Source organism: Triplophysa rosa, linkage group LG9, assembly GCF_024868665.1.
Source record: "Triplophysa rosa linkage group LG9, Trosa_1v2, whole genome shotgun sequence".
Taxonomy (NCBI): domain Eukaryota; kingdom Metazoa; phylum Chordata; class Actinopteri; order Cypriniformes; family Nemacheilidae; genus Triplophysa; species Triplophysa rosa.
In genome coordinates, this window is record NC_079898.1 from 24,600,641 (window position 1) to 24,610,765 (window position 10,125).

At 39.1% G+C, this 10,125-nt stretch overlaps 1 protein-coding gene across 1 annotated transcript in view; it reads right to left on the reverse strand.

The window, feature by feature from the left end:
- Positions 1–10,125, reverse strand: part of runx3 (RUNX family transcription factor 3) — a 50,447-nt gene that overhangs the window by 36,287 nt on the left and 4,035 nt on the right. The gene's annotated exons all lie outside the window — the stretch shown is intronic.

Here is a 10,125-nt window from a genome sequence, read left to right on the forward strand (position 1 = left end):
TTTGTTCGATATTAACCAACGTTTCATTTCGACAGCTAAAGATATCCTAAACTTAAAGCCTGAAAAATAATCTGCGTGCACATATGGGAATGTTTAACGTGGTGCTGCAAATTGACTTGCTGCACCTAACCTAATGCGGTCGCTAATGTGACGTAATCACCTCAGGGGTTCACCATCAAGGGGGAGCAAATTCCAAAGGCTGATGGCTTTATTTATTTGCATGCTTTTATTTTTAACTTAACTACTATTTTTATGTTTTGTTACACTTATTGATTAAATAAGCTATTCCTAATAATAAAAAAATGATTTCGGGAAATCATCTTGCGACCCCACCCTCACGGCCTTGCGACCCCCCGGGGAGGCCCGACCCCTACTTTGGGAACCCCTGGTGTATGGTATAGTGTAAGGCCCTATTCAGAAGAAATACAGTAGGGTCCGCTACAAAATGAATACTCTCCAAGCACCAAGTACAATAAAAAATGGCAAATTGCTCGTTGGCTGATAACCGAGAATGGCAACAGTTTAGTTTGACTCTTGTCGATTTGCAATTCAAAGCAATGAAATACTAACCGTCTAGTACAGAAAGTACCGTCTGTTGTGATTTGTACTTCTATCTTTTACGTGTCACAAGAATGCAATAAACAAATGATCACATTGTCTGGCAAAAACATATATACTGTACTGTATATTCTTTAAAATGAATGATTCATTTACAACTATGGTCAGTATTTCTAGTTAGATGACACATTTTGCACAGTAAAATCTCTACGGCGCTGCAAATTTTTGGACTTCCTCAATTTGGTTCTTTCTCTTTCAGAGCGTTACAGTCGAGTATGGAATGTCCAATAGGAAGTGACAGTGTGAAAATTTGTCAAGAAGTTTTCTCGGTGGGACGAATTTGCCAAGTCACCACCGTGACATAACAAGTCGTCAGCAACGTGATGTGTATCATCTGTCTGCGAGAAAGAAAGTGTGCGATATTAAGTAAGTTTGTGTGTTCCTGTGAGTGTGTCTGCATGGGAATGTCGTGAGAGAATCCAGACAGCCTGACCAAAGCCCAGACACGGAAGGACAGAGGAATAGGAAGAGAGAAAGCTTGTGTGTGTGAGGGGGAATCCCTGGCTGTGTGTCTGGGGCTTTTCCACACAAAGGGAACTGCAATAGCCTACACACACACACACACACACACACACACACGAGCACACTCACACTGTTATTTCAGTTCAAATAAACATTGTGCAATTGGTGTTGAGAGAGATTCTCAAATTAAACTAGGGAAACTAAAATGACTAACTCATCAGATGAATTAAATGGCCACCTTTCTAAAGGACTCTTTGATTTATGATCTCTTTAAAGATGCCGAATTGCAGCAGTCCTTCTGAAATATACACTGTGTTTACAGTAGCTTCATGAAATTGAATGTTTGTGTGTGGATGTGTTTTTTTTTTCCCGGGTGTCTATACATTAGCTTGAAACTTAAGTAGTCGCTTTGTTTCAAAATGATATCCATATACACAGTTCTTGAGTTACTTAAAATATTATTTTAAGCTTTTATATTGTTCTTGTATTGGTTATGTTCTGGTATATTTTTGGAGTTAGGTTAATGCTATATTACAGGGTCTTCAGATCAGTGTTTGGCTTCTAGGTTCTTTGAAGCACAAGTATATGATGATATTCTGCCCAAAGAACAAAATGTTCTTTGTGAAATTAAAGGAAGAGTTTACTCAAAAAATGTCAATATTCACTCTTTGAACCCGTATTATTAGTCATATGTACTACTTTTGTTATGTTTTAATTGTAAGTTGAAAGAAAATAACGCAGTGTTGAAGTGACATGAGGTTGAACAAATACAACGTTTTCATTTTCCTGTATGGTGAATCAATCGTAAACTTTTATCTGTAAGTGCATTGAAATAATTATGTTTACTCTTAAAGAAGTTGGAGTTGTTTTCTTTCGCGAGGATGAACATGAAAAGCTCCCATTATCAAGTCAGTTGCTTGTAAACAACTTTGTCTTTTTCTGGGAAAGGCGTCTGAAAAAATAAAAAGACGACCGAGAGAATCAAAAACTCATAACCTCCGCGCAACCATCATCTTATATCCTATCATTATCCTCATATTTTCAACGCCATAATTAACTTGTTTTATTGCACTTTGGCAAAAAAGGGAGAGGGGAAGGGAGGGGTTTGAAGATGATTTTTGTTTGTGTGACAGAGTTCTCATAGTCTTGTTTCTATACTATGTCAGTCCTGCTTGAATTCAGATGCATCACTGAGGAGCCGGTGACGCATCAGAGGTTTTAACGCTAAATGAAATGATTGTGTGTGAACTCTTCAGGGCATACTAATTTAATTCCAATGTATTACATGTACTTTTGATGTATTATGCGCCCTTTTTTAAACTTTTTAGCATGCCATTGATAGTAGATGTTATTTTAAAGGGGTCATATGACACAGCTAAAATGAATATTATCATTTGTTTTAGATGTAATGCAATGTGTATACACGATTTAAGGTTAAAAAACGCTGTATCTTCCACATACCGTGCATGTTTGTATGCCCCGCCTCTCTGAAACGCGCTCATGGCTCTGAAAAGCGAGTTGTGCTATGATTGGCCAGTTAACCAGTGCGTAGTGATTGGTGGAATACTGCAAGCGTGTGATAGAAATGTAACGCCTCTTACCATATTTGGAACATCAGGTTCCTCTTCAATTGTACTGACAGGTACGCCCATCTTACTTGAGTATACATTTGGGCGGTCTTAGTCAAATCAGACCATCAACTGACGTAGATTTATGGGGGTGTGGTTACACGAGGCGTTTCAGGCAGGTCTGGGTGAGCATTCGCTTTTAGATAGAACGCATCTTTTGTTCCCACACTTTCATTTTTGCTATTGTACGTGTCTAATGCATGGGCAACTTATAACACACCAAAGACACAGACAAACACGTATTCGCGCCATATGACCCCTTTAATATTTGGGGTGATTCCAGCATGTACTGTTGGAGGCTGAAATTTGGATATTTTCATATTTCCAATGCTTGATTATTTTAACCCAATTGCAGGATTGTCTTTATCCAGCCCTGAGTGAAAAGAACCTAGCATTGGGTAATGTTTAACCCAGCAGTGCTCAATATTTACCCAGCATGGGTCATAAACAACCCAGCACTTTTTATATAGTAGAGCCTGTGCGCTCCCGGCGACCCGAGTTAGATTGCTGTCTCGGGAGTCATGTGCCAATCCCGCTCCCCTGTCCTGTCCAAATAAAGGCATAAAAAAGCCAGTAAAATATAATTTAAGAAAACAGGAATGTTTTTTTATTTGAAGTGTCCAAAAGCATAGAAAGTAAACATTGAGAACTGAAATTGAAATATTTTCTCGGAAGAGCTTGGAATTGCTAAATTTGTTGAGAAATTCAATGATAATTTTTTCTTGCCAGGCTTGTTGCTACATTATGATATATTTTAAAGTTTCAGCTACTGTTGTTTGTAGTCTTACACCGTGTCTACACCGGACGCGACAGCTGCGACGCGACGCGACATGACAACCTGCTTGTTCTTAAAGGGTTTGTCGCGTGGCGCCGCATCCAGTGTGGACAAAATGTAAAATTATAATGGGTTCTAATGCGTTTCTAATGTCTTTTGTCTTGTCACGTCACACCGGTCGCGTCCGGTGTAGACACGGTGTAAGCCCATATTTTCTTTAAATATGTATTATTTCATACATGTATATCTCAGTGATACTTGTGGAAATGTTGTGCTATGAACATAGTTTTACCCTCTTAGCAATTTGAAGGAGTCTCTGTTAAAACTGTAAAACTGATGCGTGTTAGGGAGGGTCTGTGTGTTGTTTGCTTGAAACAGAGAATGAAACAGAGAATATTCAGGTGTTGGGTGAAGTCTGACATTGATGCTAATGGAAAACAAGCTCATCAGTGTTAAAAAGCAGGTGTACGACTCTGTGGTTAAAAGTTTAGATTTTTTCTATTATATGTGTAACTCATTTAGACACGAAACCTAAACACCACAGCAAGACTCGCAACATCTTGGACATGCTCAAAATAATGTGCGTGCTGCAAACACATGAAATACAGACTGTCCAGAATCTCCTCTGTCAATGATTGTGGTCTGTGGCTCTGCACAAGTTTTCTTTAACGTGTTCTTATTACGGTCACAATTTCTGTAAGCTCTTCATTTCAGTGCTTGCAAGACTATTTCGATATTTTTATTTCTCATGAATTAAACTGGGCCCAAATTGATAAACATACAGAACATACTCATTCATATTATTATGTACTTCTGTTGTTTCAGTCTTGCAGATGTCGACCTGCAGAAGACTTATGTGTGCTTGTGAAGCCGAGGAAAGTGTTTTAACGGTGAGAAAATTGCACGTGACAGTTTCACAGGGACTGTTGCTTCTTGTGCAGTTGACGTGCTGACTGTCCAGCTCTCATGCATCTCATTTGAATACACCTAAACTGTACTAAAACCTGCTCTAGTTTTTTTCTTTACTTGGCAAGCACTGCTTTCTCTCATGAAATGCAAATCTAGTTACTATTATACCACAGCGCTTTTAAATGCAGAATGAGTTCAAACTTTTGACTGATAATCTATGCTCTTTTACAATATACTGTAGAAAAATCACTTATATTGGCTTATAATGTGTGTTGTCTTTCAGTTCCTCTCGCTTTAACATGACATAAACAAAAGTGTTACATGTTACACCCCTGTTCTCACTTTGTGTTTCTTCTGTAGATTTGCAGAATGATTTCTCATGTTATCAGCTCACTTCTATTCTCGGATGGACCCTGAATAAGGCTGTACATTGCATGCAAACACAGAAATACAGTATGGAGTCAAATCGCCCTTTTCTTTTGGGACCACTCTATTACATAGACCCACGACAGCATATGTATACCAAAATGTGCTGCTGTTTATTAAGTCCCAAATATATTTCACATGACCGATTCAGCCTACTACATTAGCGGTCATTATATTTGTAGTCAGAAATCCTGTACTGTTGAATTCCAGCCGGTCATAACGGTCCATTACTCACTGGAACATGTGAGCTATAGAGATGTTAGATGCATTTATTATAACATGCTCAAAAAAATCAAACAGAAACGATTTTATGAGCATTTCCACTGAGCTTTCCAATGCTGCGGATATTCTGGAAGCGCACGTCCCGTCTGCTCCAAGTCATCTCCTAAAATCTGTTCCACTGTAGTGAGGGTCTCTCAAAAATAGCCCGTCTAGACGTTATGAATGACATCGACATCCATCTACCACCTCATATTATGGCAGGTCGTTTTGTAAGGACCACCGTACATACACCTCTTGTTTCTTAATCTGTCTGTGTTTTTGGTAATGTGTTTAGCACACGCTCCAGAGTCCGCTGTCACATACAATTATACACTCGAGTACTGAAAACACAGACTAACTCTGCACTTCGGCAGAACAGACGCGCACACACGGATCGCGTGCATGCGTTGACTATTTTACAAAGAAAGTACAATCTCGAGATTCGCGATTGTGATGTAGACTAAAAGCAGTTGGGTACTTAAAAAAGACGAGCCCTTAGATATGCCCCATCTTCCTTTTCCAACAGGAAGTACATCAGCGCAGGACAGAACACAGCGCTCATGAAGGGAGCACGTATTATGCTTTTAAACTTTTTAGTGTATAATCTTGCTGTTTGAGCACAACGAAGGTCAGCTAAATGACAAAACATTATTTATATTATCTTATTTTTTGAGCTTGTATTTATAAGAGAAACTGGTCGCCATTTTTAGTGTTTAAACCCTAGAAGCTAAAGCTCGCACAACATACGTTTTGTGAGTGTTTTGGAAGTGATGGGAACTACAATGAATAAACAGACATCACCTGACCTGGTTATTCCGCCGCACCTTGGTAGCAATGAATTCATGATTTTTTTTAACGAGATAATCGAAAACATACGAGACAAAATAGTAAAAACTCAACCTCCAAGTCTGTCCTATAAATTAGTACCAACCATCGCCCCAAAAGAAAGGCTACATTGTTTTTCACCTATAAAACAGGAAGATTTAATTAAACTTATTGCAACATCTAAACCTACAACTTGCTTATTAGACCCCATACCAACTAAATTATTAAAAGAGTTATTACCCGTTGCAATTGAGCCCATTTATAACATTATCAACTCGTCAATTAATCTAGGCCATGTCCCAGCACCCTTTAAACTGGCCGTCATTAAGCCTCTTATCAAGAAACCAAACTTACACCCCAATGAACTAGGAAACTATAGACCAATTTCAAATCTCCCTTACCTGTCTAAAATACTAGAAAAAGTAGTGTCCACTCAGTTGTGCTCTTTCTTACAAAATAATGACATACACGGAAAATTTCAGTCAGGCTTTAAACCGCATCATAGTACTGAAACTGCGCTCGTTAAAATTACAAACGACCTGCTTATAGCATCAGATAAAGGTAACATCTCACTCCTAGTCCTGCTCAACCTTAGTGCTGCGTTCGATACTGTAGACCATAAAATACTTCTAGATTGTGTCCTCGTTGGCTCTCGTCCCACCTTCCTCGTTACAATCGCTTACACAATTATACCGGTATTCAGGGACAGGCACTACAATGGTTCAGATCTTACTTATCAGACAGACATCAGTTTGTCCATTTAAATGGGGAATCATCAAATCTAACGCAATTATGGATTACCTCAGGGATCGGTTTTAGGACCCTTGCTATTCTTGCTATCATATACATGCTTCCCCTTGGAAACATTATTAGAAAACATGGAATTAGCTTCCACTGTTATGCAGATGATACTCAGCTATATATCTCATCAAGACCAGATGATTCCTTCTGTCACGGTCCCACCGTCTTGTTTATGAAATTCTAGTCGTGTGGTGGGATCGGGGCAGAGTCCTTGGGTTTTATGTGGGAAGGCCATGAGATGTTTATGTTTTTACCTCTCATGTGTTTTTCCAGTGTCTCGTCTCTGTTCCCGCCATCTCGTTTCCTCGTTATCTTTCCCTGAGTGTTTAATGTCCCACACCTGCCCCATGTAATTATCCCTCGTTTGTCTTCCCTATATATACCCTCTTGTTTCTTTGTCCTGTGCTCTTGTATTGCGTGTACGTATGTTTTGTGCGTTCAGTATATTCTTGTACTCTTGCTGTTATCCGTGGTCCTGTTCATCACCTTGTTCTTATCTTGTGAGTTTTGTGTTTTGCCATACCCTGCCTTAGTTACCCTGCCGTGTTTTTGTAAGACGTTGTGTCGTGTGATATTTTAGTTTAGCTTGTCCTGCTGTTTTTGCCCCATCGAGGGAAGTGTTTTGTTTTCAGTGTTTTCATTTATATTAGTCTTGTCCGCGTTACCCCCTCGTGGGTGTTTTTGTTTGTTTAGTTGTTACAATAAATATATTTGTTTACCCCTTCACTGCCTGCCTGCGCTTGGGTTCTTCCAGCCGGTCATCGTGACACCTTCCAGCTATCCAAATTGGTAGAGTGCATCGAAGATATAAAACATTGGATGACTTGTAATTTCTTTCTTTTAAATTCTAATAAAACAGAAATGTTACTTATCGGACCGAAGACACATGAGCAGAATATTTCGGATTATAACCTGCAAATTGAAGGCTGCACTGTTACTCCAACAAATACAGTTAAAGACCACGGCGTTATATTAGACAGCAACCTGTCATTTAAAAATCACATCTCAAATGTCACAAAAACAGCCTTCTTCCACCTCAAAAATGTTGCCAAGTTACGAAATATTTTAAGTGTTGCTGACGCAGAGAAGCTTATTCATTTAAGTTTTTTCATTGTGCATTCCAATTAATATCAATCAAACTACAGTTGGTTTGTTTTGATTTAAGCCATAATAACTCAAAAAATACAGCTAACTGTACAGATTAAAACATATAATAAAAAAAGTCAACGTTTTTACAAACAGAGTTATTTCATTTGTACGCTTTCACGCTAGCGATGGTTAGATTTAGATGGATGATTTGGGCTTCATTGTTGCTTTTTTCGAGTAATCGTATGCGTTTGTATTTTTTATTACATTTGTATGAATTCACATGAAATAACCACGTTGTGAAATAGTTATGAATTCCTGTGAGATCTGACTTGGAAAGCTTTAAGAATGCATAGAAAACACATGATAAGATCTAAACATTAGAAATGTTATATACTAGAGATATTAGAAATCTTCCCACACTGAAGCCCTTTAAAGTTCCTTTCAAACAACAGCGCGCTTTCAAAATTTCCTACGCAAGCCGAATAATGATCCGTCAGAGAAAATGTGCGATTACAGGAGAAAATCTCTCTCACTCATCACAGTGATTAGATTCCCTCTCGCTGCTTCAGATCAGCGACGAGAAATCCCTCTTCCACACTCCTCGTATGCCCAACATTTGCCTAATCAACTCCAGAGCCTGCACTTTATAAATAGGAATAGTTCCGAGCTAAATTAGACACAGGAGCCGGACCCTCCGCTGAGACCCTCATGCAGTTTTCATTACACTCTTCCCTGTCCAATATCCAGACCCTCCATATCTAGTTACACATTTCAGTTCTCGCTGTGGATGCTGATATTTCGGGGGCCGAGGGTAATGGGCGGCTGCCGAAAGCCTTTGAATGTCGTCCAGCGCGGTGAAGTATCAATTTATAGGAGCACGAACCATGTGTTTATGAAATTAATAAACTCTGTGCAGTCGACTCGAGTTTTGCAGGCCTTTCATAGCGCACGAGCAGATCTGCAGGCTGAACGCTCGGGGTAGTTCTGACGTTCTGCCATGAACGTTTTCAGAACTCTGTATGAAAGATGTTTTCTTTAGCTCGAGCTGATGGAACAGCGAGTGGTTTTGCTTTGCTTTGGATGTCTGCTCTTAGAGTTATGTAAGGTCACGTCAGTAGTAAGAATCAGTTGGAAGATTCGGGCAGCTTTGATTGGTCGATTGGCTTTGTGTGTGTTTTTTTGTTTGTGCACGTGCATGGATGTTGTGGAGGCATGTTGCATATTTAAGATGAGTTCACATGCATTCGATATAATTTCTCAATCGATTTTACACATTTAAATTCATTAGGAAGTACTGGATTGTTTTCAGTAAATACATTTATGTTTTGAAAGCATTGAGTAACATTATCGCCATCATCATCTCATTTAAGACTCACCTGTATCTCTTGTCTACTCTTGTGTTCTCCTGCTCTTCTCACATCATCTTTTCTCACACCGTTTCAACTTTCAAAGTTAAAGAAATCATCTTCTTATATTCTTTCCTCCGCTTCCCACTTCACTTCTCCTTACTCCACATTTCTTCTGGGTCAACATTGCTGTACTGATGCGCTCATCCTCCTAGTAGCATGGCCTTGTAAACGGTACTGTTTAGCGTGTTGACAAAATGTTTATATGCTCTCCTGTAAGTCGCTTTGGATAAAAGCGTCTGCCAAATGTAATAAATGTAAGTGTAACTCTTTTGAAAACCACATTTCATCATAGACAGCACTAAGATGAAATGGGGAACAAATGGAGAGGTTTGTTAAGGCTTCTGCTTCTCAGATGTTTCTGCTGAAAAAAGGGCCTATGCTGACTTCCTTGGTATCACCAGAGTTTGTCTCAAACTGTGTTCAGATTTGCCAAAACTCTAAAAATCATTTTCCTGAGGTCTTTCAACATATCGTGGAAGACAAAAGAAGATATTTTGAGAAATGTGTCCATACGGTGAAAGTCAATGGGGGCCAAAGTTGTTTGGACATTCTTCAAAATATATTTTTGTGTTCTGCAGAAAAAAGGTCTGAAATGACATAAGGGTGAGTAAAATATTTTGGGGGTTATTTTTGGGTCAACATTGATATATGTTTGGGGGTGTATTAACATGCAATGAGGACAGCAGGAGTACTTCTGCTGTATTCGTGTGTGACTGTGTTTGTGTTAATGTTTGTGTGTCCATTTATGTAAGTATACAGGCTTGTATAGTTATATTTATATATATATTTATACCCGGTGTGCGTGCGTGTGTGTGCGTTTTAGACTGCTGCTTTAGTGCAGCAGGTGTGACCTCATTGTGGTTGCTGCAGAAGCAAACAGAGTCTGCATCAGATACACACACACACACACACACACACACAC